Here is a 13,548-nt window from a genome sequence, read left to right on the forward strand (position 1 = left end):
TAACGGGGCCCTTCCTGACTTCTTTCACTGTCTCCCCTAATCAATGGTTCAAGCGTGCTCTTTTCACCATGTCCAAATGGCAGCTTCACTCATAATCAAAGAGCACTGCCCCTGTTAAAGGGCTTCCCGAAAGGCTGTACCATTTGCATTCATTTGCAAAGCAAACTACTTTTATTCACTTTGTTCTGCTATCAACAATGTTCCCTGAAGCAGATAAATTAGCATAAATACAACCTGCCACTTAAGAGTCAGTAAATAATGGCCAATAGCAGGGTGGATTTTATCAATCATTCTATTTTGTGTCCACGTGATCCTTTGTTCGTTTAATTTTGAAAACCTCATATATTCACCATTGCTGGGCTGCTCACAACATATGCATACAAATGAATGCATACATTTATATATTAAACACTCTGAAGGTTTAAAGCTTACAAAAAATAAAAAAAAATAAAACATTTTCATCCAATTGTAGATGTAAAGAAAGCACAAACTGTGCACATCAAGATATTTTGCCCTTCAGATCCCAAAATAATAAATAAAAAGAACTGTAAATGGGCTTGTTACCAATATAACTTATATAGGTTTTTTTGATTTTTTTTCTGACAAGGATGAAAAATGTAAATAGTCAACTTAAGAAGTGTGTCTCTGCTCTTAATCAAAACGAAAATAATTTCATTAGAAAGGTAAAAAATATGCAGCAACGGTCTGCAAAGACTTACAGCAAGTCTATTTTGTATCTGTGATTCCCGGTAACCACCTTTTGTTCACATTGCCACCTATTCATCAATTCCAAGATGAAACATTGGGATTATCACCTTCGGGTGTTTGACACGTCTGCAAAGCCTCATTCTCACTTAAATTCACGGGCCAAGTCATTTTGGTACAGCCAATTCGGCAAGTATACCAATTGCTAGCTTTGCAAGATTCCTGAAAACCATCTGTACTATGGAAAAATAAGACATTAAGGACCACAGCCCTGCGAGTGCACACGCTAGAATTATTACATTCAAAAATAAACTTATAGTTGCCATTTATTTATAAAAAAAATTACCAGGAAGTAATGCATGGACAGTTCTCTCGTTTTCAAGTATGTCCTGGGCACAGAGTTAAGATGACAAATAATACATGGTTACAAATAGTTACATAAGTGAACAGGGTATACATTATTTATTTAACAATGCCTTCCTTTATTTTCGTGTTAAGCAGAAACCCTACAAAGATATTTCATCGTTTTGTTTTTTTTGTGTGTGTGTAAAGACATTTTTTCCCCTATTTTGTAGGAATTAATAATTTTACTGTGAATGTAACTGGGAATCCATTTAAGACCCAAAGAAACATTCCTTGAAGCTAATGGTGCAATACAGTTAATGTATTTATTGAAAAAGGTTTGTATTTGATTGTGAATAGTGTAAGGACGATCAGGAATTTCAAATTTATGCAGTAAATTTCAATAATTGACATTTCTGATTATGTAAGGTTGTCAAAAATGCAGTTTAAAAAGAAGTCACAAGACTTATTTTAACCCTTTAGTGCCGGGCCGGCACTCACTATGAACAGTTTTTGAACATCCTCTATATATGCAAAGAAGTACACTCGTTATTTTATGAAAATCTCAGGAGTCCATGCTCAAAACGGCGATCAAATTATACACTATAAACAGGGCATTTTGAAGTAAACCATGGTCAATGCGTCTTAAAGCAGCAAAACATGTGAAATCTTAACCGTTGTTTTATTTGTTTTTAATAAACCAGCTGTGTAGTATTAGATAGTGAGTTTTCAAGCCTCCTTTGATTTCTATAGCAGGTTTTAGCATACCTTCCAAGCAGTGCAAGATCTTTGCAACACTTTCCCCTTTGTGATAATTTGTTGACAATATTCCCAGCAGATTGAGCTGAGAACTAACGATAGATAATGCTACCTTTGTAATATGAGAATACACTGTAGCTGCTGAGTTACACTGATTGATTGATTGAAACTGAAAAGGTGGCCATAATGTTAGGCACACAATCAGGATTTTTGCGGATTTAGAAAATGCTTTACTGTACATATAACAATAACAACAAAGGGGGGAAGGGGGGGAGAATGCAGTACTGCTGCTTCAAATGCAGCAACACGTTTCTTGACATTCTATTTATTTGGAATAATTTAAAATACAACACATTGACCTGAAAGTTTACAAAATAATCAAACAGTATACAATAAAATAACCATTATGCCAAAATCCCACCATATTTAGTTTCAAGAAATTCTCAAAACTGCACACTAGCTCTTTTTAAAACTTTATAAAAAGGATTTTGCTCTGAAACAGAAAGGATGAGTCTTTTTAAAGTGAATCTATCACCTTTAAAAAGGAGGATGCCACTGTAAATGTCTAACCAAAAATACAAAAAAAGTAGTAACTTTCAACATTCCCTACTAAAATCCTGGAAAAGTGTTGTTGACTCATCTACACATTTGGGGAGCTCCCCAGCCCTGGGACATGATATTAATTTCTCCTTATCGTAAAATAAAAATGTATTAGGTTTCATTTCTTTATTAAAGTCAAGAGGTTCTATTTCAAAGTTAGTAATAGGATAGCGTAAAATGGTCCGCGGTGCATTTATTTCTGATTATATGTCACCAGGCATTAGAATGTTGAAGGTAGCTTGAAAAACGTTGCACAGGGTCAGTGCAATTCCGGAGGTGATTAAGTTTCAGACGACCAGCGTGCTCTCACAAAACTGGGGAATCGAAAGTGTGGAGAGCAAGCAAGTTTTCCCAGACTGCATCAAGCAGACTTGTGGGTTCCCAAGTGAAGTGGGAGCAGCCTGGTTATTTAAACAGAACAAAAATCGGATATTTCTGCCAGATTAGGTACATTGGGAATCCCTCTAGTAATTCCCTAAGAGGAATGTAAAGTTGTGGGTTAAACATGTTCCGGTGGGAAACTGTATTGTTTCAACATTGCCCTTATTCCCTATAGATTGTAAGCTCTTAGGAGCAGCAGGGCGCTTATCACGTTCTGTATCTATTTCTGCATGTCATTCTGTTTAGGTAATAGATGTCACTCTGTACCCACATGGTAACGCGCCGCGGAATATGTCATTGTTTATTTGTAAAGCGCCAACAATGGGAGCTCCAAACAACTGTGCTGACAAATTCCATTCCCTGAATGAAAATAAGACTTTGAACCCAAGAAATGATTCACGATATGTATCTTGGAGAAATAGGTATAAATAGTGTTTGGTCTCTTTACAAAGTGGACAAAATTATTTTCTAAAACGATGCTTTATAACAGCGTTTTCTCTTCTTTCTGCCATTTCTTAACGCAAACTACATCTTAAGAAAAAGCAGTATATACTTACACCAATGTTGAAGAGTGTCTGTATAGCAGACTATTACCCAGGTTAGCCGGTACTGGCACAAATAACAAAATCAGTATCGCTAGACAAACATATACATCTAAAAAGCTAGTCACCAAATAGTTTTCCTATTTTAATACTTTATGTGACATTCCAAAGTGAAATAAGCATTTTAGGTTTTTGAAACAACCCTTTATTAAAAGGAAAGAAAATATGATGCTGGTACATATCTAACAAAACATGAGTACCTCTTTAGATTCACACAATGGTATACAGGGAAACATTGTTAATTAATTTTACAACATTTGTATAACTGCATGTTAGTCAAAAATGTGCTTTCTAAAATGACAATGTTTTGAAAACTTTAGTTGGACAATGTTACAATTTTGTCTACCGTGATCATGTTGAAAATCCATATGAAACCAATTAACATGAGAGTCCCTGGTTGATCTTGATCTGTTGATGTATTGTCTGAAAACATATGCACATCTCCAATATTTAACAAAAAGCCTTAACAAATGGGCCCTTCCTCAAAAGTGCTTAACTGCATCTTTACATATAACAGAGCCTACTGTGATCCGACTAGCACATCAACCACTAGGGTGGCCCTGGTGTAAATGTTTTAATATGGAGCCAACTGTAGCTGTAAGAGTCAAATGAATGCATAAGCATACTGCTTTATCACTTGGAACCATGTGCAACCAATATTACTGAAATACTGGGAAAAGAATTCATCTCTACCCCAGTGTAATGGAAGACACCACATGGTGAGGGGACAGCTGTTGTGGCTTCACAAGCATTCAGATTCTGCATCAAGAAAGTTCAGCTCGGAGAATGAATCTCCATACTGAATACAAAATGAAAGTTCAGTAGGGCTTTTGAAACAGAAAACATAAAAATTCATATCATGTTCTAGCTGCAATTACAGAAAACACAAGTAATCAGCACAGTTAAAGGACAGAACACGGCTAAACATAAAATCTGATATCGACAATGTTTAATTGCCATCTGTCTTTGCGAAAGCGGCGTAGGCAACAACAATGCATTTCAGTCAACGTTAAAATACATATAAGAAACAAGGTATTCCCTTAATGGCTGGCTTAACGCATTCACAGCCACGATGTGTGCAAACCTGGGCAGGGACCAAATTTGCTATCCCAGCTTATGTGAGGGGAAAATCATTTAGTGTACTCTACCCCTATGCTATCAAAAAGGCACGGTCTCCTAAATGATCATAATAAAGTAGGAATTTAATGCCGGTTTTGTGCTTTTTATAGCTTAGAATACTACGGCCTGCTGCATTTTAGCCTTTCAAAAAGAAAACCTGTTTTTAACGCCCATAGAAAAGAATACTTTCATTTGATGGTTCCCAAAAATGATATATATTTCTCAATGTACTATATGTTCCTGCTATACTATTCAACAAATTATAAAGAAATAAAGGGCAACCTGACTATATACAAAACAATGTATAAAACCGTATTCAAATGATACTGTGATTGAACCATAGCACACAATGCAGGTACTGTACAGTGTTACCACTTCTATGAAACACAGTGGCCCTAACCGTGAGGGATCTCACTAAAAGATGTATTTTCCAAAGCATGGAGACATGACATTGCTTTTTTTGCTGTGTGCCAGATTTGGATTGGTTTGGTAACTTATGAGAAAGACATTTATGAAGAACACATGTAAGACAAAATAAAGACATCTGCTTGGCATTTCTGGAAAAGCAGCTAAACGAAATGTCACCCGAGTTGGCAAAGATGTAATAATCTGATGTTTTACCCAAAAGCATTTAGCACATGCAAATCATGATTTTTTGGGTTTTAAAGGTTTTATAATTTTTTTATTTTTACAATCTAGTACAAGTCACTATTTTCAAGTCATTTTACAGATATATTAATACAATTCTAAGCAGACAAGAATATATGTAAAACTACAAAGATAAGAAAAGATTGGATATTTAAGGATACTTTAATACTTTGTCAAATGTGTTTGGCAGCCGCCTAAAAGCAAGCGTACCCTCTAAAGAATAACCTCACTAAATAAGGAGCACCAACTTGAAAAATAAATTATTGCAATTATTGAGCAAACCTTCAACTTACAGCTATGTGCAAGTTTTATAACAGTCACAAACTGAATTGGGGGAAACGGCACATTGTATTTCAGAGCTCTTTAACTCCTCTTCCCAAAGGGGCCAGATCAGGAAAAAATTAGGAGATGAAGTGCTGTAAGTGTAATATAATGTAATTGTGGATACATTAAAAGACTTGCAGTAAATAAGATTATACTCTATGTCAAGAATTTGTGAGCACTACCAGCTGTACCATATACATTTATATTACCTTAGATTACAAGCTCATCTTACAGTGAAATTGTACTTCTTTGTACTCCATTAACAATTAGCATATGCAGAGTTTAAGGGCCACTCCAAGGCACTTTGGGGCCCGATTTGGGCCCTACTTGAAGAATGCTGCTCTATTTGTAACCCCTACATTTCTGGGGTGGTCTACACCATATCAATTACCACAACATAGCTTCTACATTTCCTTTGTTGGGTAATCAAGAACATTAAAACACATGATAAACAAAATGACGAAGAGAAAACACTAAAATCAGCTAGTTCCTACGCAATAGTTCTGGTATTCGTACCAAAATATTTTGTACAAGCATAGAAGTTAGTCAGTGGTATATGTATTGGAAAAAAAAGACCATCTTGCCACATTTATTAAAAAGGGCTTTATGCAGAAGTCCACAACATTTTTTTTTAAATGAAGTGATAACCTAATAGTTCATGTGCAGAGGATCCATTTCTTACATTTGTTCCTATTCATTTTTTTACTTGGTTTTCACTGGTTTATTATTTCACTGCCTCAGCTGTTTAAGTTGCAAAACGTGAAATCTTAACTGATTTATTTAAAAAAAAAAAAACATAACATACTAAAATGTCTGGGGGTTTTTTCCTCCACATTTCCACTCTTCATGCCACTTTTCATCAGTTTTAATATACTGAGCATCCTTTGATTTCTATAGCAGGTATTGAAATGACACTGTAATTGAACCTTAGCACACAATGCAAGTACAGTGTTACCACTTCTATTAAACAGTGGCCTAACCGTGAGGCATCCCACTAAAGGATGCATTTCCAAAAGCAAGGCGACAGAACATTGTAAAGTGACACAGGTAAATCTCAGAAGTGTGAGGCCGCAGAAGGTAAGCATGTTAAATGAATACGATCTTCTCTAGAAAACAAGGGGGAGGGGTAGGAAGGTAAAAGCCTTCACATCAACTTAACTTATAAGGCCCATATAGTGCCAACCATCATGAAGTTAGTAATAAGGGTACTCATCCGATTAATGTGTGAATGGGAGCAGTCATTTTAACCTGTAATGTAAAGCAATTGACATCTCTGGCATTCCCTGACCACATTAAAAAAGGGAGGGATTGCTAAAATCAGCTGCAAAATGACTTTACAAATGTAAAAAGAAAGACGGCCTCTCTCGTTTATGGTGAGCAGAGCGGATTGAGGTTTAAAAAAAAATAAAAAATGATACGCGCCTTTTATAAACGCCAAAGTCTTTGATACGTGTTCATGTGCACATGCATCCCAAGTCAATGGCAATTCAACGGTTGAAGGCCACTCTGGTGCTGGCTAGAACAGGATAAAAGAACATCAGAGTACAATGAACAGGAATATGCTTTATCAGACATTTTTTCTTTGAGCAGTTCCAAGGCCACCAAATCCTTCAGATTTCAACACCTAATTCCTACAGCACTTTGAAGGTTTTGTTCAAAGTGTGTTTGATCTAGATGTGGTTGTTTTCGGTTTTATACTTTCTAAACATTAACCGGTTGCGTGCCAGAGATGCTTGCAACACATTGCCAAGCCTCGCCCCTTTTCACCTCAGTCACTTAGTTCATTGCTAAATGATCATGTTTTCCTTCTCTACTTTCTTATGGAGACCTATTGAACAATGTGTAAAATGGCCAACAATGTGGTCTTCTTGAAAGAAAATCCTGTTGGGTGAAAACCTCTAAATACTCTCCCAAATAGTATTTAAGCCCATATTCATCATCCGTTTCATAAGTTTTCCCACTTGGTCTTTCTGCCCAAATCTAAAATGCCCCCCCCCCCCCCCCCGCCCTCTCTACAGACCTTATGGAATCCAAATCCCAGGAGGTGTGCGATATGTATAGTATAGGGCAAGGATCCCCTTTTATTATTTTCTAGATAGGGACAGTACCCTGTTTTGGTAGTGTTCCACAGAGATGGCTCCCTTCAACTCCAAGGTTTCAGGGAGAGGCACCCTATGCACAGAGGGGGGGCTCAACAGGCAGTAGCCCTGAGGCAGTTGGACCAGCCCCCAATGGAAGGTCCATAGCTGGCCCCACTCCAGACTGGCAAAAGATAGTATGGCAGTTCCCAGTGTGGAGAGGGGGAGACACTTACCCCTGACCAAGGGAGAGTAGAATCTGGCACGACAAGGGCCCCTACGAGATAGAGCCCTACTGGAGCCAACCCCGAGGAGCTTATGTGAGGATGGAAATCATTAAGTGTACTCTAACCCTATGCTATCAAAAAGGCACGGTCTCCTAAATGATCATAATAAAGTAGGCATTTAATAAAAGTTTTGTGCATTTTATAGGTTAGAATACTACGGCCTGCTGCATTTTAGCCTTTTCAAAAAGAAAACCTGTTTTAACGCCCATAGAAAAGAATACTTTCATTTGATGGTTCCCAAAAATGATATATAGATTTCTCAATGTACTATATGATCCTTCTATACTATTCAACAAATTATAAAGAAATAAAGGGCAATCCAATGTATAAAACCGTATTCAAATGATACTGTGATTGAACCATAGCACACAATGCAAGTACTGCACAGTGTTACCACTTCTATGAAACACAGTGGCCTAACCATGAGGTTGGGTTTCCTAAGGTAACAAAAGGGATCAAGCCTCAGCACCTGCCTAGCAGGCAGAGATAGGGGCAGGTAGAGAAGACCAGGTGGAGACAGCACAAGGGAGAATGTAGTTATGAGTTCGCCGTATCTACTGCTGTAACAATAAAGGTGCTGTTAAATTAATAAAGTTCCTGGCGCCCATAATTACTAGGTAACTGCCCAGCCGCACAAATCCATCACCCTGACAATGTAATCCACTCTGAGCAAGCCAAGATAAAATGCATTTATGTAAACTCCCTAGGAGCTGGATAGGGAAAGGTACATAACCCTTTGAGTGTCGGAGAGGTCGTGGTGACCAAGTGCAACGACACCTCTGGTACAGTGTGGTCAATAGCACGCACGTGATCACAGGGGCGATTTTGCAGGAAATGGAAGGAGAGTCCTCAGTTTCCTCACTGAGCAGATCACGTCTTTCGCTCTATGGAGGGGAAAAAAACAAACCACACACACACCTCTGTTGGGCATGACGTAGTGACATCATCATGGGGCACCCAAAGGGTTAAATTAGCAACTCCACTTAAAAATCACTATTTTTTTTAATAGACAGAATTCGTATCAGGGATGAGTGGAAGTTAGTGACTTGTGTGCCCTCATGAACATTTAAAACAGTCATACAATAGGAAGCCACATACCCAGATTGCGTTACTGTTGCTTATTGGCCTGTGGGACCCACAAGATCTGGTGGTCATTTTGTATGTTTTCTCTCCATATAGGGAAACCAGAAGTGTCGATTAATGGCCCTGGCACAATATGCCATGATGCCATGTTCCCAAACATGAAGAGATCAGCTTAATTGAAATGCCTGGGTCTAAAAATACATTGCAGCACAGGGTAGGCAAGCGTTACATTGTATAAAATAGGGACCAGTAGTGTACAACTGCAACTTAAAGCAATCATCTAAAAAAAAATCTTGCCGTATGCAAAGAAAAAAAAAACCGTTCTAAATAATACCACAAATAATTAGACTACAAAAAACTGATCTCATTAAATAGCATAAATAGATGAAAAGCAAAATTTTACCTATTTATCATGGTCACAACGGGACGAACCTCAGTAGCTAGAGATGCATTTACCTGAAGCTATTTATAACAGAGTGTAAATGCATTCAGAGGTGCGGCCCGCAAAAAACCCCATGCAACACCCCCAATGAGCTGAACATGCATATCGCTGCAAGTAAGCCCTCGTGCATTATAGTAAGGTATTTTGTATTTAAAAAAAGAAGGAAAGGTGTAGCCTATTTTGAATGCATGGAGCATAGGCGGCACAATGAGACCAAGGGGTAAGTGCAGCCTTTATTATCCAATACCATTTTGGCCCACTTTACATTGCCAACTTTAAAAAATAATTTTAAAATCACGTTCACATTTAAACACAGCAAGAAGCGGAATACTTTGGCAATATTCACACACACAAAAATAAAAGGAGTGGGGAAAAAAGTGGATTAGACAAATTCAGACTTTCAGTTTTCAATATCAAAGAAAAATGTGCTTATTAACGGTGCCTAATGCTTCAAAGAGAACGAGCATTTCCCTTCAACTTTTCAAAGATGCTCATTTTCATCGCACAACCTGTTGATTGATCTATTTCATTTTAGAATGACCAAAAAATAAGTAAAAAAGCTAGTCGCCTAGATAAAAGGTTGACCAAAAAGTATTATTTTAAACATTGCAAGTGCACTTCAAAATAAACAGAATAAATGGAGTAAGAAAAGATACAGGAAAAGATTTAGGCGGGCAAATTAAAAAAAAAAAAATTCTTAGCGAAGACACAAGGATCTGAAAATAATAATCTGACAATCGTATAATGATTGATGGAAGACAGAAGAGAGCTTGTATAGAGTAAAGACAATGGCAGAAGATCAAGGGAACAATTGGCAATAGGAACTTGACAAAAGAGCTAATCTTTTGAAAATAGTGAAAAAGCGGAGTAGGTTGGGGGGGATGGGGGCAGTCACTAGAACGCTGAAATTAAAGGAGAATGAGTGATATGCAAAAGGCCCCCAGTTTAAAGTTCTTGAGATTGCAGTTCGACATTAACAATCATTGCTAGAAGTAGAACACAGATGAAAGGTAAAGATGGAGAGAAGTTGAAAACTACCGTATATAAGTACAAACAGACTACTTCCTCCCCTCAAGAGGTAGGACCAACAGTGTTGCAGTCATGATGGCAACTCAGCATCTGTATAATCATCATCACCTAGCGATAAGATGAAGCATTGAAGACTTCTGCTCAGGACTAGACCAATTGTGGTCAAATAAAAAGTGGACTACCACAAATAATAAGTTGCACTTAACTATTGATGTATTGTCCAGTCATTGTTTAGAAGGAGAGGCATAGAGAAAGTATGGTACTGGGACCTTCTCACCGAGCACGGTAGCACAAACCGCTAAGTACCTGCATTTTTAGGAACAAAAGCATTAATCTATACATTCTCAGTGATTCACATTAATAATGGCAGCTTCAGTGTGTTCTCTCTCTTCATACCCCACATACATTTCTCAGTGGATCACATTAATAATGGCTGCTTCTATGACCGCCTTTGCAATAAATACTTTCATAATATGAGAATACTAGGAAACGCTGGTCAGGCATCCCTTTTAACATACATGTATGGCTCAATCAACACTCCAGTGTTATTTTAATATACATTTAATATACATCCAATCAAGTGAAAAGCCAACGTGATGATTAAGTGATAAAGCTAGAAACAAACACACCTATAAAAAAATCATGTCTTTCCCTAAGTTTGTAAGTGGAAACGCAACAAGTGACGTTAATGTTGGTGTAAAATTAAATTGATACTCAACCAAGTATGTGTAATAACTTCCACCAGCCTTGAGATCCCGCTTCCCTCTCCAACCCCATCCTAATGCTAAAAAAAGATGGCAGTGATATCAAATGGTCTTTGCAAAGGAGAGCATACACAAGAAATGAAACAGAGATAGACAGACCGACAGACAGAGACCGATCAAAATGTTATGGTACAGGTGCAGAGGCGGCTACTTTTCTATTGACTGTTTTCTAGTTAGACCCACAGTACCACTACGTTTTTGCTACACACTTCTTGTTCCATTTCTTATTGAAGAAAAAGAGATTGGTTTTAGGCAGCTTCCCTCATTTCTCTGTGTCCGAGTCATCAAAATGTGCCAGTTTTGTATTCATTGTTGAATACATGCTGCACCTTGCTTCACTTTGTAGATAAATATTACATGCTTTCTTTAGACCAGGAGTGGCCAGCTCCAGGCCTCAAGGACTACCAATGCGTCAGGTTTTCAGGATATCCCAGATTTAGCACAGATGGCTCAATCAGTCCCTGCTTCAGCACAGGTAGCTCAATCAGAGACTCAGTCTTTGACTGAGCCACTGATTGAGCCACCTCTGCTGATGCTGGGATATCCTAACAATCTGATCTGTTGGGGGGAGGGGGGAAGCGGGGGCCTGGAGAACTGGTGTTGAGTACCCCTAGACTAGTCTATACCCAGATCATGAAGACATAACCAAATGCCATTAGTGGATTTAGAATAGAGCAAGTAAAAACGGCCTGATCAGGCAAATCGTTCCTAACATGCCATTCACCAGGACTGTCCTTGTAGGACTTGCAATTATCCACACAGTTTGTAGTGAAAAAGATCCACTGCTCGCTAGCAGAGTGCAAAGCAAAGATCAGAGAGATCTTCATTTGTAAAAAGCATTAAAAGTATCCATTGTGGTACAAACTGACAAACTGATATTAAGATGGTGTTAAAGCAGCTATTAAAGCCACATGCCTTTATGAATTCAACCCATACACATTAATATCTTCCCAGAGAGCAGAACCCCATTTATTTCCGGTCCGGGGACTCCCGGCTTCCGGAGATACCTTGGTACGGGGTGCAGGTAGCCGCTCTGGCTCGCATCCAGGGTTCACATTAATGACAAAGCTCCCCACAGCCTGCGGGCCAATAGGAAGCCGCGACGTCATACTGTGCGGCTTCCTATTGGCCCACGTGACTCGGGAGCTTTAAACTGCAGAGATACAAGCATCCCCCTTAGGCTAAGGCCCCGGTATCCCCGCTGCAACGCGCGCCCGCGAGATTGGCGGCGTGTGCAGCCGATTACCTGGTCTGCAGCTCACTGCAGGAAGAGAAACCGGGGGGGAGGGGGGCGTGGTGGGGGAGTGACGGGGGCGCGGCCATGACGTCACCGGCAGGTTCGCCCTCATTGGCTGAACCGCCGGGGGGCGTGCCGTATCGCTCGACGCGAGTCCTGCTCTCAATTCTATTGAGAGCAGGAGCAGCTCTCGCCCCAGCGCTGCGGCCCCCCCTCGCAGCGGGCCCGGCGCCATTGAGGGGAGGGCTCTCGTCCGTGCAGCGTCCGCCACTGCGGGGTCAAGGCCTTAGGAGGGCTGTATCTCTGCAAGCAAGGGGTCACTGGAACTGTAAATATTGGGATTCAGCTCCGGAGACCCCCTGATTAAACTCTCTTCAACAAAATGGAGGAAAAAAAAAATGAAAAGCTGGCTTGGATTGCTCCTTTAAAAGCAGCACTACATGCATAATTAAAAATAAAAAAAGAAAAAAATGATTACAGGTTGGAAGCAGAGGGTCGCCGGAGCTTAACCTCGTCAATTTCAGCTCCGGTGCTATATTTCTGCGTTTGTGTTTGCCAGTTGCAAAAAAATAAACAGTTCTGTGAGTGAGCATGGGGCCACATTCAAAGATTCAGATTACCGCAGTGTCCATAAATTCAGAACAATATTTGGTTAAACTAGTGTAAACCTTGTTTCTAATTGAAATAATTTTTTTTTTTTCCCCCATCTGCTGAATTTCTTTAGGTCAGGGCTTCACAGCTTTTTACCCAAAATAGGGTGCAAGGAAATTAAGTAAGCAAATTAGAAACAAACGCATTTCCAGTCAGGAGTTAATGACTCAAAGTTCCTAGTTGGTGACTTTCTAAATTGAACCAATTTCTTTGATCGAAATCCACATAATATCAGTGTTCACATTGCTATGTTTCAAGCTAAGAGGTTTACTAATCTCTCAACACTTAATAAGTGCACAAAGACACTACGGGGATGTGTAATTATGGAGCAATAAATGCACTTTCTATTATGTGATTAAAGGCACTAAATGCAGTAACTCTTTACCCAGTACACATAGGCTATGAAACTATTCCCCCTTAACAACACTCCCTGGTGTGCCTTGTTGCATACATACAGAATTAAGTGATCTATTTAACATAAAATATATAATGCACTG

The 13,548-nt window shown here is 39.0% G+C and overlaps 1 protein-coding gene and 1 long non-coding RNA gene across 5 annotated transcripts in view; one reads left to right on the plus strand and one right to left on the minus strand.

The window, feature by feature from the left end:
• The window catches only part of LOC142488767 (uncharacterized), a 433,714-nt gene that overhangs the window by 227,668 nt on the left and 192,498 nt on the right, over positions 1–13,548 (plus strand). The gene's annotated exons all lie outside the window — the stretch shown is intronic.
• DNAJC1 (DnaJ heat shock protein family (Hsp40) member C1) overlaps positions 1–13,548 on the minus strand; it is a 118,382-nt gene that overhangs the window by 14,972 nt on the left and 89,862 nt on the right. The gene's annotated exons all lie outside the window — the stretch shown is intronic.

Source organism: Ascaphus truei, chromosome 2 (assembly GCF_040206685.1).
Source record: "Ascaphus truei isolate aAscTru1 chromosome 2, aAscTru1.hap1, whole genome shotgun sequence".
NCBI lineage: Eukaryota > Metazoa > Chordata > Amphibia > Anura > Ascaphidae > Ascaphus > Ascaphus truei.